At 38.8% G+C, this 17,842-nt stretch overlaps 1 pseudogene; it reads left to right on the top strand.

The window, feature by feature from the left end:
- Window positions 1-17,842, top strand: part of LOC138699219 (uncharacterized) — a 126,180-nt pseudogene that overhangs the window by 59,237 nt on the left and 49,101 nt on the right.

Raw genomic sequence — 17,842 nt, 5'->3', positions numbered from 1 at the left:
TGTTTTTGTTAAGGAAGGAGTATTTTATTATTTTAATATTCGATACACTTTCCTGTTTTCTTGACTTAGCAACACTGAATTTGTACAGAAGTATCGAGTGTGGGTACTTTTTGAAAAGCTCTTAATGAGCACTATTCTAAAATAAAAATATATATTGGGTGTTGCATTTAAAGTAAGAGAGTTGGAGTTACTTCCGGTTAAACGGAAGTAGAAAAATCTCGGTAATACCGTTATTGAGTTCTTAGTATATGGTTATCCAGACATACCAAGTTTCATGTCACTGAACCACATGCTTCAAAAGTTATTTAGGTGGTGCGGGACTTTTAACTAACCCTGTATAGTTTAAATCGAATTCAACTAAACAAAACACATCAATTTAGATATTAGAGGGAGAAGTTTAAAACCAGTCTTAATTGCACATTAGGTTTCACCCCCTCATCCCCAGCCACCCCACTATGAAATTTCATATTTAAATTTGAAAGAGTATTCAATTGTTTATACATCTCATTCACTTGTTTTCGCATCTTTTGTTTTCTATCGTCACCTAGCAACCTGGATTGTTGTTATTGTTGATTAGAGCTGAAGAGATTAAAGCTACAAAGACTTATTGAGGATTTCATGTAATAGTTGTGTTTGTGTATTAAATTATTTTAAAATTTTGTAGGACTCATCAAGAGAGAACAAAAATTATCCTTATTGTTTAAATTTAGGAAATTACACAAAATAAGCTGTGTTTTCATACTACATCAACTGATAATAACAACAATCCAGGTTGCTAGGGGACGATAGGAAAGATTTGCATGTATGTGCAATAAAACTTATTATTCAAGCCGAATTGATTTATTACTTACTTACGTCTCGGCCTCCCCAAAGGCCTTTTTCTCTCAGATCTCCCAACTAACACTGTGTATGCATTTCTTTTACTTTTGGGTCCAATAGCACTTTGTAAATGACATAAGACCAGTGTGATTTAAATTAAAACACAAGGACTGAGCGTGGGAATCTTGGGGAAGAAATACTTGAAATTTTAATGCTTACTAGAAGTCGATATTGGAGCCAAGCGTAATTTTCATAAAGATTATCTCCAGGAATTCATATTGGATTCACGTGCACATTTTTACAGAAGGTTATCCAATCAAATGATAATGAAATGCACTGAGAGTCTATGGACGATCTGTTACAGAGATTCACACTGGGTTCATGCCAACAAATATCAGCCTATAGATTTATCTATAATAATGTCACAAGAGGTGTGAGATTTGCCGATTTATCTGGGAAATCTCAGACCTCGAGTGACATTTATTAGGACTATTTCGTGAATAAAATAAAAATGTAAATAATATATCCCTACAATCCGCTCACAAAATGTTAATAATTGTATATTTATTAATACTTAACCTATTCAGACATTGTGAAGTCGAAATAGATGAGTAACGATTACTTCAATAAAGAAACTGAATGCTATTCAGTAATACCAATTGAGAAAAGCGAAAATACAGGTTTAAAAATGTTAATTACATGTACTGCGCTTTTCTCTTGTTATAACAGAAATACGTTTTCACTATCTGCTGAAATCATAATTTAATTTAAACATTTATAGTATAATTGCAAATAACATTATTAATACATTAATTAAATGAACAATTGTTACGAAGAAGTGTCATTTTCTTTAGATACAATGGACATGGAATTAGAAGATGAAGATGTAGATGCGGAAGTAAGATTTCGCACTTTATTTAGTACAATGGATTCATGCTCATCGATTTACGTGGAAACAGTTGACGACACTGACTAAACAAAAGAACAACCATGCGATAAATTGATAGTGATAAACCGAGCTGCAGAAATTATCGCAATGTATGACTGTGATTGGTTGGAATTCAAAATTGCATTACACTTCATTGGCCGAAAATGGAATGACGTCATATAAACGAAATAATCATCGATAATTTACATTATATTCACGCGATTGGTGCCACCGGCGTGGCTCAGTCGGTTAAGGCGCTTGCCTGCCGGTCTGAAGTTGCGTTCGGGCGCGGGTTCGATTCCCGCTCGGGCTGATTACCTGGTTGGGTTTTTTCCGAGGTTTTCCCCCGCCGTAATGTGAATACAAGGTAATCTATGGCGAATCCTCGGCCTCGTCTCGCCAAATATCATCTCGCTATCACCAATCTCATCGACGCTAAATAACCTAGTAGTTGATACAGCGTCGTTAAATAACCAACTAAAATAAATCCACGCGATTGATTTCTACTTTCACAACTGACACAGAGTTTCAACTTCCTTTCGCTAGTGGGTAATTAGGACATGAATGACAGCACTGATAAGCTGTACTCCCCGACAGTCCCGTTTTAATCAATACACCCTGCATGAAGGATTCTAGGAATTTGATGTTAGATCGCAAGAAACTTGACAAAAGAACGTTTCAGAGCGAGTCTAACTTGTACTTTTGTTTGCAGAAAATCACATGACCTGGTAGTGGAATATGCACAAGATAACTAAAGGATTGAAGAAAAAGAAGAAGACCAAGAAGCACAAGAAAGAAGACGAACTCTTCGACGAGGCGGAGCTAGAGAAGTACAGGAGAGAGCACCAGCAGGAGGCTGCAGGGCCGCAGGAGGAGCAGGATACACCTCAGCAGGGCGAGCAGGGGGCGGGGTCCTCGGACAACGAGGAGTGGAAGCGCTTCAAGGCACTCACCGCGGGCGTCGACAGCGTCCTCAAGAAGACCCAGGGCGACCTCGACCGCATCAAGTCCACCAGCTACTTCCAAAGGTGCGTGTGCAACATAAAGACATACTGTACCTATTTTATATAACGTCCGTTTTATTTCATTTAGTAAATTCTTAATATTCTACTCACACCATTTAAAGATAGGTTTATTTTTAAGGTCCGGTTTTATTATATTTACTCCATTCTGAATGTTTTACTCACACGACCTAAAGATATCTTTATATTTAAGGCCCGCCTTATTTTAGTTAGTCCATTCTTAATATTCTACTCACACCATTTAAAGATAGGTTTATTTTTAAGGTCCGGTTTCATTATATTTACTCCATTCTGAATGTTTTACTCACACGACCTAAAGATATCTTTATATTTAAGGCCCGCCTTATTTTAGTTAGTCCATTCTTAATATTCTACTCACACCATTTAAAGATAGGTTTATTTTTAAGGTCCGGTTTCATTATATTTACTCCATTCTGAATGTTTTACTCACACGACCTAAAGATATCTTTATATTTAAGGCCCGCCTTATTTTAGTTAGTCCATTCTTAATATTCTACTCACACCATTTAAAAATAGGTTTATTTTTAAGGTCCGGTTTCATTATATTTACTCCATTCTGAATGTTTTACTCACACGACCTAAAGATATCTTTATATTTAAGGCCCGCCTTATTTTAGTTAGTCCATTCTTAATATTCTACTCACACCATTTAAAGATAGGTTTATTTTTAAGGTCCGGTTTCATTATATTTACTCCATTCTGAATGTTTTACTCACACGACCTAAAGATATCTTTATATTTAAGGCCCGCCTTATTTTAGTTAGTCCATTCTTAATATTCTACTCACACCATTTAAAAATAGGTTTATTTTTAAGGTCCGGTTTCATTATATTTACTCCATTCTGAATGTTTTACTCACACGACCTAAAGATATCTTTATATTTAAGGCCCGCCTTATTTTAGTTAGTCCATTCTTAATATTCTACTCACACCATTTAAAGATAGGTTTATTTTTAAGGTCCGGTTTCATTATATTTACTCCATTCTGAATGTTTTACTCACACGACCTAAAGATATCTTTATATTTAAGGCCCGCCTTATTTTAGTTAGTCCATTCTTAATATTCTACTCACACCATTTAAAAATAGGTTTATTTTTAAGATCCGGTTTCATTATATTTACTCCATTCTGAATGTTTTACTCACACGACCTAAAGATATCTTTATATTTAAGGCCCGCCTTATTTTAGTTAGTCCATTCTTAATATTCTACTCACACCATTTAAAGATAGGTTTATTTTTAAGGTCCGGTTTCATTATATTTACTCCATTCTGAATGTTTTACTCACACGACCTAAAGATATCTTTATATTTAAGGCCCGTCTTATTTTAGTTAGTCCATTCTTAATATTCTACTCACACCATTTAAAAATAGGTTTATTTTTAAGGTCCGGTTTTATTATATTTACTCCATTCTGAATGGCCGGTTTCACCAACCTTCGTTATCATTATAACGTCTCGTTAAATAATTTAATGACACGTTAGTCAGTTTTTGTGTTTCACCAAGTATCATTATTTCTAACGCATCTTTAAATTCATCGTTCATTTATTAGGACCTATTCGTCGCGTTAAAACAGTAACGATGCGTTAAGAAGTCAACAACATGGCGGATGTAATTATTCGATGATGAAGTTCTTCATTTAGAACTTCAACATAACGAAGAACTTATATGTTGTAATAACACTCGGAATAATCATTTTGAAGATTTAAGTGATAAAGAATTCCACGAAAGCTACACATTAAGGAAATAAGTAGTAAGAATGATTCTAGAAGAAACTGAATACCGGTATACTGTATAGGTTAGAATACGACAGATAGAAATCACCCACTTAACGCCTCTTCAACAGATTCTTCTCGCTTTAAAATAACATTGCGGGAAGTTTTGAAATAGTAATTGATGATATGAACGGGGTATCAAAAGCTGTATTGTCTAGATATGTGAATAAATTATCAGACGTACTATCAACATTACAATAGTCATTATTTCTATAGGCCTAATAAGCTTATAGCTAAATTTTATGTTGTCATAGACAACATAGATTGTGTACATGTTCCAATCGTATATCCTGGCAGTAATATAGCCAAAAGATTCTGCAATAGAAGATCCTATTTTTCCTTCAATATTCAAACAATTTCATAGGCCTATGTAACGGTCCGCATAGAAAAATTGTGGCTAAACTAGCGCTGAGTTAGTTTCCTTCGTACTCTGCTTATACACCTTGCACATACGAATCTGTGACAGGTTATGTTTGATTAGTTTAATTTTTTGTTATGCCTTGCATATACGATCAACTGCATTACCACAAAAAAATCCCTTATAAGTTCAACGATTTTCACTTCTACCTCAGAACTACCTCAGCGCTAGTTTATTGAAATTGTAATAGGTTAGAATACGACAGATAGGAATCACCCACTTAACGCCTCTCCAACAGATTCTTCTCGGTTTAAGATAATGTTACGGTCTACACGGATAGCACAACATTCCAAAGGAGGATGCCTTTTAAATGAAAAGGGTGCAAAGAGATTTTCTTTTAGGAGACAATGGATACCCCTTAAAATCCAATTTAATGACATCTCTCCTGAATCCTGCCACACAAGTATGGCAAAATTGTTACAGGGTACTAATAAATCTGCATGAAATACAGTGGAAAAGTAGTATGCAATTTATGGAAGAGGCGATTTGCCGTCCTAAATTTAGGCCTAATATAACTGCTTAGAATGCTTTGTATATAATTAATTGTGGCATCAATTTTTAAGCTGTCGACGTTGTAGTCCGCTAAATTTTCTCAGATTTCCTTTAGAAGCTACAATTTAACTGCTCTATATTCCTATTATTTACATTTAGAAGCAGCTGTCTTTTTTTTTTTTAATTGCGGTATGACAACATACTGTATTTAGGAAGATGTTCTTAAAATTACTGCCTCTTACCCGTTTACCTATGATTGTTTCCTCATGCCAAACAAAGTCAGCCATGATCATATGTAACCAATGAAATTCGCGATTTCGAAGCCATGGTCGTATGAAAAACAAAACATGCAAGATACAAGTACAAAATCCCCTCGTTAGTAAACGCCTGTTAATTTTAAAGATACGAGGCTTGGTGAAATAGTCAACTTTTAAAGATTCCGTTAAAATTAAACGATCCATTTGTTGACAAGTCGTTTGTGCTGATTTAAAGAAGCTTGGTGAAACCGGCCATGAGTATGGTTTGTAGCAGGATCAATTCTGAATATTTGTTGATTTGTGCTCAGTTTAAAGTTAAATAAAAAAAATGGCAGAATTTATGAACGATGTAGTACCTCATGGAAAAATATAGAAAAGGACATGAACTTCAGAAGCCTTTAACACTTCACAAAAGTGAATGTGAAATTGGTTAAACACGTATTTGTTATTCCTAAAAAAATAACCTATAAAAATATGAATGGCTATCAAATTATAAGGTTAGATTATATTGTTAAATATAATTAACAATTACAGTTTATTTTGTAAAATTTGAATTGCAAAATGCAATCACTTGTAACTTTAAATTATATATATATAATAAAAAATAGAATTAGCATAACTGGAAATCTAGAAATGGATTGTAATCTCTATCCAACATCCCGTAATGATGATTTCCCAGTACTATTGTCTTGTTTCCTGCTTATTAACGTCACTTACCTGATTCACACTCTTTTTCATGTTTATTTATTTATTTAATTGTTTATTTACTTATTTATTTACTTATTTATTTATTTAATTATTTATTTATAAAAAGCAAAACACAAACCACTACAGCATGCGGATAGCATGTGAAAGTCTATAAAAAAAACTGAGCATCACGGTGCAATGTGGTCAAAGAGGATAGGTAACATGAGTACATACTAACTTTTAAACGATCAAGAAGGCTGTAGAGATGAGTATATATTCACGTTAGGTAGGATGTCTTTATTCTTACGAAAATGAGTATGTTTATTTTAATTTTAAATCCACCACCAACAGAAACAGGCTTCCAATTACAGGTGGCTTACACAGATATATACAGAAAAAACAACAAAACAAACAACACAAATGAAAGAAAGAAAATACATAATGGTAATAGATGCTAGAATATAATATTACAGTTAATATAGTGCCAAATGTCAATATAATGATGCAACATTATTTAAAAACTAGAGTAAAACATTATAATACACTTCTTCATAATTTAAATATCTAAGGAAATACAATGCTTTTTAATGTGTTCTAGTGGTTACGAGTATATAATCTCAGGAAGTGCTCATACTCAAACGTATAAACCTTGAGAAAGTACTTAAGCTTTATTCTTACTACCCTATGAACATATGAACTCTGTTTATCCCTCTCATTTTCAGGAAACCACCCGGTACATCGGCTCCTGAGGCAAAGCCAGTAGACTCTGCACCCGTCCCTCCGGCCCCAACAGAAGTAGTTGAAAAGAAGAAAGCGAAACGTTGGGTGGGCTTCGAAGAGGGATCACTTGGAATCGATGCTCCACCACCGGAGGAACCTGAAGAAGAACACGTCGACACTGAAGAATCAGCGCCACCAGCTACAGTAGACGAACTTCTAGGAGTAGAGCCAGCTGCAGTCACAACCGAGGAAGAAGAAGAGGAAGAGGAAGACGAGGAAGAACCTGATGACGACATCTTTGACACCTCGTATGTGGATGTTGTGAAACTCGCTTACATTCCTGACAGCCCCACCCACGAAGAAGAGGACTTTGACCCCTTCGACACTTCAATTGCAGAGAAGGTTATCAGGGAAGAGGAAGAACAAGCGAAGAATAAGAAGAAGCTCGTGAGTTTGGGCTGTGCGGTTGAAGTTCTCACAGGTAGACTTGATACCACTCCTGCATTAGCAGGAAAGAAGAGACGACCAGTTCCCAGACGTCCGCAAGACGTCGATCTTCTTTTAGACGATACATTTTCTCAAGAAGCAGAACCTTCTGATGAAGCCCCTGAGGCCAGCATCTTCGATGAAGCTCCTGAGCCATGTAAGAGTCTTCTAGATGACGACCCAGACGTCAGTGTTCCTGTTGTACCTCTCGAAAATTTACTAGTTACCTCAACAAACGCAGCTGAAGAGAAGAACGAAGAGCAAGGTGTTGATTTGAGGAACTTGGTTGCTGAATTTGATTTGATATCTGATACAGTTGCCACGCCCAACACTGTAGTTGAGGTCCCCATCTCCGTTCCGACTGTTCAAGAAGAATACGACGAGCTAGAAGACGAGTTTGCTGCTCTAGCGGCAGAGTCAGTTGCCAAGAAACCTTCAGAACCTCAAGAAGAACCAGAAGTTGGCGAAAAGGACCCGTTTGACACTACTGTTGCTTCGGTTATTCTTGGTGAAGCGCCAGCTCAACTAGATCCGTTTGAGGTTGAGCCAGATTACAACCCAGATACTCTAAGCTTCCCGCGTCAGATATCTGGTCCTCCTTTTCCTATATCACCGGATGTAGACATAGTTCTAGCCAGCGAAACACAACCTACAAGCGAGTGGGCAGCGTTTGAAGACAGCGGCAAAACAGACAGTCAACCACCTCCCCGACCAGCGCCACCCCGTCCTGCTGCAGCACCCCTCGAGATCACAGACAATGCGATCCTCGCACTAGCAGAAGATCTTGAGATCACGCAGATCGACCCATTTGACACTTCTTTCGCTGAGAATATACTACCAGGAAAGGCGGAACTAAAGTTAATAGAAAGTGAAATTTTGGGCAGCACTGACTTTGACGTTAACGAAGCTAGAATCTTATCAAGGAGCGACAGTGATTTCGACTTTAATCCAAGAGAAGACGAAGAAAAGGTCGTATCGACTGTTAGTATTCAGATTACAGACCCGACTGGACACGATCAGCAAGAAGAAGTAGAGGAAGCAGGCTTGAGGTCACTAACTCTTCAACACCGCGACCTTCTAGGCGGAAGCACAACTGATCTCTCGAAACTGGGCCACGACCCAATTCAGCCTGTAGAGCAGGAAGAGGAACCCCAAACAGAAATAGATCCATTTGATACTTCTGTTGTAGACGTAATTGCTGCACCCGGAAGAGCAGAACTCAAGTTTCTGGAGAAGGAGCTACTCGGGGAGACAGAAGGAGCCCTCAAAAGGAGTATCAGTGACCAGGATTTCAATCCTCGTGCAGACGAACCCCAAGAAGTAGAACCTCAACAGGAACAAGAAGTTCCTGACTTGTTGAACGTCAAAGCTGCTGTTCCAAAAGTTGTTGCTTTTGACGTTCCTACACCTTCTTCACGACCAGATTTGCTGGTCGTCGGATCTGAAGAAGGCGCTCGCATCTCCAAACCTCTGACTCCATACTACGTTGACGTTAAGCCTGCTGAAATATTTGCAGCACAAAATGGCGTTGTAGAAAACGAGGACCCATTCGACACCTCCTTCGCTGAGAACTTAGCACCAGGAAAAGCTGAATTGAAGATAATAGAGAGTGAACTTGTTGGAGAATCCTCAGGCTTGAAGCATAGCCTCTCTGATCAGGACTTCAATCCGCGTAGTGAGGAAGAACAGCCAAAAACCGTCAAGACTGATACAGCTTCTAACCTAGGCCGTCGTTTCTCTGACTTTACAGGTGATCGCCGTAGGGCGCCACCCTGTACACTCGCTATCAGAGGTTTGACAGTGACACCCGTGCCTGTAGAAGTGCCGTCTCCAGCCTCGAAGCCAGATCTCCTCGTCGTTGAGGAAAACGCACCAGTGACTGCCAAACCATTAACACCTGCAGTAGAAAGTACTTTAGAGTACTGTGACCCATTCGACACGTCTATTGCAAACAACTTGTTGCCAGGAAGGGCAGAGCTGAAGGTGTTAGAAAGCGAACTGGTGACCTCACTTAAGAGAAGCTACACTGACCCGGACTTCAACCCACGGGAAGAGGACCTGGAACCAGAGCCACAGCCAGAGACAGAACTGAAACCAGCTCCAGAACCAGTGGCTGAGAGGCCCGATCTTCTGAACTTGCCAAGCGAGGCTGCTCCAGACACAAAGACACTCACGCCATTGGTTGAGAAATCTGAAAATCCACTTGGTATCGACGACGATATCGATCCTTTTGATACATCGATTGCAAGCGATCTTGTTCCTAGTAAAGCTGAGCTCAGAGTCCTTGAATCAGAGCTTATAGGCCAGTAGAAGTAATACTTGAAAGTGACCAAAAAAGAAATTTGTTTGCAAGCATGGATTTCGAAACAAGTGGCAAGGGGGGGAACCCTTTCCTTATGGAAGATTTAACAGATTACAACACTGCAAATGACGCTACGAGTGGTGGCGGTCTGAACTCGAACCCATTTCTCAGTAACAGTGACTTTAACATTCCTGCTGCATCTGAGAATCCTTTCCTCAATGCTATGGGCGGCACCGAGCCAACATCGTTCGTTTCCTCCGGGAATTCTTCCACAAATCCCTTCGCGCAATTCGACTACAGTGATGGCGGCGGTATGGACACGACAACAACAATCGATTTCTTCAGCGCACCTGAACCTTCTGAAACAAACATATTTGCTGCAAACGATACAACGCATACTACATCAGCTGCTGATGATTTCTTTAGCGGAATCCCAGTTTCTCAGCCCCAGACGGAATCTAGAGTGGCAGAAGGCTTCGACTTGCTGAACGACACAGCAACAGTGCCGTCAGCGGAAGCAGACTTTTGCAAAGAAACTTCTGACATCTTCAACAGTGAACCTATTCCAGCAACAGAAGATTCGTCCAGAACCAGCACTCCAAAAGGTGGCCCACCTAGAAGACCACCGCCTCCCAGACCTGTTCCACCATCAAAAGAAACGAAAGATCTTATCCTGAGCGTGACAGGTGCAATGGAGGCCACATCTTCGCATCTCCTGGACAGGTTACAAGCCACGAGGACGCCTAGCCCCACCCCTATTCGGGATCTTCACTCCCCGAGTCCGACTCCGGATATTCCGTTCTCTGATCTGCTCGGGGCTGATGTGACGTCAAGCAGTCGACTCCCTGCATTCCCTAGTAACACGGAACTGAACCTCCTGGGTGAGGAACCGGAACCATCGGCTCCTTCCGCTCCTGCACCACCACCGAGGCCGGCGCCACCTGCTCAGAAAGCTGCAGAGCCAGAGCAAGATATAATGGACATTTTCAGTGGTGATGCGCCAGCACCGACCACGGTGGCTCCTCCGCAGACAAACTCGGATATTTTGGGTTTGTTCGACTCAACAGTTCCGGTAACGCAAGGGGCAGACATGTCCGGCACTGCAGACTTCCTGCTAGGTGATGATTTCGGGGGAGTGCCTCAGTCAGAACCGCAGGAGATGAACCTTATGACCGCCACAGCGATGGACCTGGAACCTGTGCAGCAACCGCAGACGGACAGCTTCATGGCCACAGACATGCTGGAGGCTACGGAGGCCCCGGTAATCAAAAGCAGCGACGAGTTCGATGCCTTCGCAGCCAAGTTTGAAAGTGCTGCAAAGGATGAAGCTCAAGAAGTTAGAGTAGTCGAAGGAGATCCCTTCGATCCGTTTGCGTCTTCTGGACCTGTTGCTGATACCGGGGACGATGGTAAATAAATTTATCAATACAGTCGCAGATATTAGATTACGCTATGAGTTCCAAATTATTTGCACCCCTTAAAGTTTTGATTATCAGAATGGTATAATGAGATACATTTTGGAACATGTCTTAAAGGAATTGAATGGTTTGTTGAATTAAAAGCACATGATGCCATTTTTTTATTATCCAATTTAATAAACCCTATTTCACCCTGAGGTACTGTCTTCCTCCGACGAGTTTAGCGCTGGACCTGAGGTATTCTTGCCATCGGTGCGGGGGGTTGCAGGTAGATTCTTTTGTTGCTACAGCCAAGCCGAGCCGAGCGGAGTGGGAAGTATTAATCGTTCAAAAATATGCAGTCTTCAGTTTGTAGTAGTGTGTGAATATTTCATATACATATTGTTTACCTAGGCCTATATGGTTTTCTTATTAATATATTAAATATATTGTTGCAATTTTTGCTCAAACATCTCCCTGATGTTAGCTATGTTATTATTATATGAATTACTCATATTAAATATTTCACCTTAACAAGTCATTTTTAAGGAAGCATGCTGTGGAAAAGTTTTTGGTTTTATTCTATTGAAATTTTGTAATATGTGTGATTGGTGTCGTGAAAAACAGATTCCTATAATGTCATGCGAAAATCATTTTTTGGTGATATCTTAAAATACAAATCAAGTAGTTTTACTTCTCAAGTGAGTTCAGCAGTACAGTATATTTAAATTGATTACTTTACAAATTTAATTCAATTCTACTAATCACTAAATTTTATAGTATAATTCTTCTTATTTTTATTTATTTTAATGTATTTGTATTTCTGGTGGTGTGATGGCCTTAACTTCACCTGAATAAATAAATAAATAAATAATGAATGAATGAATGAATGAATGAATAAATAAATAAATAATAAAATTTTCTACAATAGTTTCCTTCTTTGAACACGGAAGTACGAATGGTTGTATCTCTATCTCGCCAAAAATACGTTAGAAAACTAATAGGCATACTGCTCTCGTAAATTGGGCGAATGTTTTCAGTATGATTGTACTTCCTTCCAGACTGCCGCTGTCACTGTCCCCTCCCACTCCAGTACCGCGCTAGACTAGTCGGAACCGCATTCCTCTCAGCACTAAACTCCTCAGAGGATGACAGTACATTAGGGTTATAGTTGGCATCAAAAAAAATATTTTATAACCGATAAACAATAGTAAAGTGATAACATAAAATAGTGGTCACAGTTACAATTCACATGAATTATGTAGAAGCATGCATATTAGTGAAAGAATGGATCCTGCTAAAGATTAATGAGATGTTTGAGGAATGATCAATGCAAAAGGTATACAAGAATGTCTAACCGTTTCAGAGTAAATCGCGATCTTAAAAAGATAATCAATAGTAGATTAATAAAACAAAGTTTCACTTTCACTTTCAAATTAATACTTAATTCATGAACAATGGAACAGTTAAGAGTAATAAAGAGATATCAAAAGCAATTATTTACGGCTACAAGTTACATACGTGATTCAGGAACAAGTACAATAATTGAAATATAACACAAGTAATGACTTACAACTAACGAATAACGAAATTCTTGAAGGGCAATATATAATAGTAGGGGCAATACAAAAGATTTAAAAACAAATGTAAACAGTAAAGGAATAGTAGAAAAAATAACTTAAGATTACAAATTAAACACATTCTTTTTAAAGCAATAGGTAACAACAAAGAAATACTAATAACAATACACTAACTGTAGTTACAGATTAAACACATTATTTTAAAAACAAACACGCAAAGGATCAATAGCTATTTTTAGGCATTATATACATGGACCATGACTTTAATTCACATCTTCTTGACGTTACTTCGTATATTATTTTGTGTTTCAGTCTATTTCAATTTGTTATTTTTCACTGTAACAACAAAATATGTTTCATAAAGCCTCAAGGCATTTCTCTATATTTATTGTATCACGGTATTTGTCAATGGCAACCTGTAATGGTTATAGGAAGAAATATACAGGGTGTTTCAAAAATACGGGGCATAATTTCAGGTATGTATTTCCCATATGTAGACAATCAAAATAGTTCATTACAACATGTGTCCGGAAATGCTTCATTTCTGGGTTATGGCCTTCACAACATTGAAATTCACCGGAACGTTTTTCTTTCCGCAGGTCGTTGCCGTCAAAGGAGACATTAAGAGGGCACTCTGACAGTTCATTCCGAGGCGAAGGTTACATTCAGTGTTGTGTAGGCGTTAGACTGTGCGACATGTATTCAAATCAAGAGCTGGCAGAGATACACTTCATGTACGGTAAGGCGGACGGCAATGCTGCGCTGGCTCGTCGTTTGTACCAGGAGAGGTACCCACAGCGACAATGTCCAGATCGGAAGACATTTGTACGTCTCCATTACCGTCTGTGCGAGTATGGAAAATTTAACTCTCCTGGTTTGGGAAGGGGACGACCAAGATCTACAACTCCAGAAGTACAGGAGGAGATTCTGGAGGCTGTGAACATGACTCCTTCTATCAGCACACGAAGGGTAGCGTTGCAAGTCAATGTTCCTCATACGACTGTCTGGAGACTGTTGGAATTCCTTCGGAATCGAATTGTGGCATGTTCTGAGGACATACGCAATACTCCTGGAGTTTGGGATCGTGTTCGCAGGTCAATGAGACATCGATGTGAGGTCTGTATTCAAGCAGGAGGTGGACATTTTGAACATCTTCTGTAATGACAACGACCTGCGGAAAGAAAAACGTTCCGGTGAATTTCAATGTTGTGAAGGCCATAACTCGGAAATGAAGCATTTCCGGACACATGTTGTAATGAACTATTTTGATTGTCTACATGTGGGAAATACATACCTGAAATTATGCCCCGTATTTTTGAAACACCCTGTATATATAAATAAAAATAAAATAGTTATTAAACACATTATTTTAAGAACAATAAATAGCTATATTAAGAGATGACTTGAAATTGACGAATTAAATGCAACAATTTGCCATTTAAAAGGACGAGATGGTGACATTTGAAGTTATGTTCCTAATAAAGTTACTCACATCACATCACATCCCTGCATTTAAATAGCATTCTTGTTTGAAACTGTTTTTCATTTGGCACCTAAGAAAAAAAATATTTTCATTGAGCAAGATAAATAGGACACTCTGTGTACTGTTATTGTTCTATTTGTACATAAAAGAATTTGATATATTAGGGGAAGCTGTATTGGAACACTAAAGACAAAAACAAAGGAAGACCGAGCAGAGAGCGTTGTGCTTGTTGCAGTGTGGGGCTCGATGGCAACGGACAAGGGCGATTCCAAAATGACGGGCTTCGGCGCGGACGAGAGCTTCGACGCCTTCCTGTCCATGAACGAACCCCCTCCCGTCCCGCAGGGCACGCCGGCACGGTTCAGCCGCCAGGAGTCAGCGGAGTCTGAGGAAGGACCCGACTTCTCCATATTCATCAAGTAAGACTCAATCCCCAGCAGTTTCAGTAACTACCACATCTGCGAGTAGTTAGAGAGAATCCGGTAACAAGCGGTACCGTTTGGTTACAGCCACGTAATTAATTTATTTTTGTGTATACAAACAAAAACAATATTTCTATATTCCCGTCGCTCTTATTTCCGGCAGCCAATCACGTTGCAGGTTGGCTACATTTAAACGTGTGCGTCTTGTGATTCGCTGATGATGACGTTATGCATTGCCTATGAGCGTATTCCGAATCTCAGAGCTGAGCAATCTGATGGCATCACGGTGTTCCGAATTTCACCGATGGAGTCACTGATGCTCCACCGGTGCCATCAGCTTGCAGAGGTGGTGGCAGTCTCCATCAGCCGCCATCAGTGAATCTGATTGGTTCTTGTATAGGGCGGGAATTAGCAGACGAATAACATCGTGCACTGTTGTGTCATGGCGGTGTGTTCTGCTGCATTGTTTGTAATGAGCACAACGTAAAAACAATATGTTAATGGCTTATGAGCGAACATGTCAACGGACCAGTTATTACTACCGGTTCAAGAAATAAATTGTTTATGCTCTCTTTTCTTTGAACGAGATGCCAGTACCGAAATTTCGCAAAATTTGCTAGCGTAGCACAGACAACAACTTGTACAGTCGCCATGACAGCCATCGATCCTTCCAGCAGTTTTGTTCCTATTTCGCTGCAGCGTGACGTCATTGTCGTCCACCGGTCCGGTGAGATTCGGAATACACTGTATGGCTCGATAAATACTTAATATAATCGCCCGCCATTTTGGCTCTTTCGTTGACGTTCGCAGAAAGCACACGAGGACGTTATTTGACGCTCAATTATTTGCTGAATTACAGTGCGTTTGATTTATTATCATAGGAGCCACGACATGATAATGTTTAACGGTGTGGCAAATAGATTCCTCGTCTGGTAGCCCGGCAACGAAAGAACAAAAATGGCGAACGATACTACCTACCTAGACTTTATAGAGCTTTCACTTTCTAAGACGTAAGCAAAGATGAGGAGTCACGCCGGGAATAACAGCATTGCGACTATACATACTTATATTTTTTTCCCTTGGTTTTAGCAACCATTCCAATCAGCAAACATTTTGGTACTTTCTATTTATGTGCTTTATTTTATAAAAATGGTTACAGAACCTTGGTCCCAGGATTAACGTTGAATAGATTCAATATTAGATTTTGTGTTAACACAACCTTACCTCGGCATTAAAAGTAATCGTTGCTGTGCCTCCTAAATACGCTATGAGTTTTTTTTTTTTTTTTTTTTTTTTGCAGGACAAAGAAAGAAACATAGTCACTTTTAATACCCTCCATTTTCAAACCTACTTTTGGTATAATTTCATCATTTTGCTTGTAATATTTGAAATTATACCAAAAGTAGCTTTGATAATCATTGAAATTAAAATTGGCAATGCTTTTCTCTTTGTCCTACAAAATCTTTTTAACCCTTTCCGCTCGAATGAGTCCATTTGGAATCACCAAAATTTCTGTAATCTCTGACTCATATGATTTGTCTGATGATTCTATTTGGTATCCTCAGAAGTAGTTTCGTTCTTTACCGATAGATTGTAGCACCTGCCAGTTCCTTAGCCAGCTGTTGTTAGGAAGAGGATTGCTTTGTTTTTTTTTTTGTTTCTCCATGGCGTCTCTATGACTATGTGCATCCATAAATTCAGGTCATATGTAGCTGATTTTAATGTCACAACATTTTTTACCTCCTGTTAGTATTCAGGTTATTGTACCGTTTGTGCTTCGCTTTTTAAAACAATTTTAGATAAGGGCGCAAATTGCCATAGTAGCTGACGCGCCCTATTTAAATCCCACTAACTAACTAACTAACTAACTAACTAACTAACTAACTAACTAACTAACTAACTAACTAACTAACTGAGAGGTGCAGACAGCTGTCACACACTGGTTCCGATCACTGGCGGCAGATTTCTACGACACAGGGATACAAAAGTTGATCCCATGGTATGATAAATATCTCAATTCCGGTGGAAAATATGTTTAAAAATAGGTCAACAAATGCTGTATAGTTCCAATAAACCTTTCCATGAAATTGAGTTTTCTTTTCTTCCTGTAAACGACCCCAGGGAAACTTATTCTTACGGCCCTCGTAATTGCGCTCGAGTGGCCAATTTGTATAAGCACTTATTTTGACATTATTAACATGGTGGAAGAAAAAAAATGACTTTCTTTTATTATCCCATGAGAATGTTTTTTGTTAGCCCCAAATAATAATAATAATAATAATAATAATAATAATAATAATAATAATAATAATAATAATAATAATAATTACTTACAAATGGCTTTTAAGGAACCCGAAGGTTCTATGCCGCCCTCACATAAGCCCGCCATCGGTCCCTATCCTGTGCAAGATTAATCCAGTCTCTATCATCATATCCCACCTCCCTCAAATCCATTTTAATATTATCCTCCCATCTACGTCTCGGCCTCCCTAAAGGTCTTTTTCCCTCCGGTCTCCCAACTAACACTCTATATGCATTTCTCGATTCGCCCATACGTGCTACATGCCCTGCCCATATCAATCGTCTGGATTTAACGTTCCTAATTTTATTATGTCAGGTGAAGGATACAATGCGTGCAGTTCTGTGTTGTGTAACTTTCTCCATTCTCCTGTAACTTCATCCCGCTTAGCCCCAAATATTTTCCTTAGCACCTTATTCTCAAACACCCTGAACCTATGTTCCTCTCTCAAAGTGAGAGTCCAAGTTTCACAACCATACAGAAGAACCGGTAATATAACTGTTTTATAAATTCTAACTTTCAGATTTTTCGACAGCAGACTGGATGATAAAAGCTTCTCAACCGAATAATAACACGCATTTCCCATATTTATTCTGCGTTTAATTTCCTCCCGAGTGTCATTTATATTTGTTACTGTTGCTCCAAGATATTTGAATTTTTCCACCTCTTCGAAGGATAAATCTCCAATTTTTATACTTCCATTTCGTACAATATTCTGGTCACGAGACATAATC

This window comes from Periplaneta americana, chromosome 1, assembly GCF_040183065.1.
Source record: "Periplaneta americana isolate PAMFEO1 chromosome 1, P.americana_PAMFEO1_priV1, whole genome shotgun sequence".
Classification (NCBI taxonomy): Eukaryota; Metazoa; Arthropoda; class Insecta; order Blattodea; family Blattidae; genus Periplaneta; species Periplaneta americana.
This window is presented reverse-complemented; position numbering and strand designations above follow the sequence as displayed.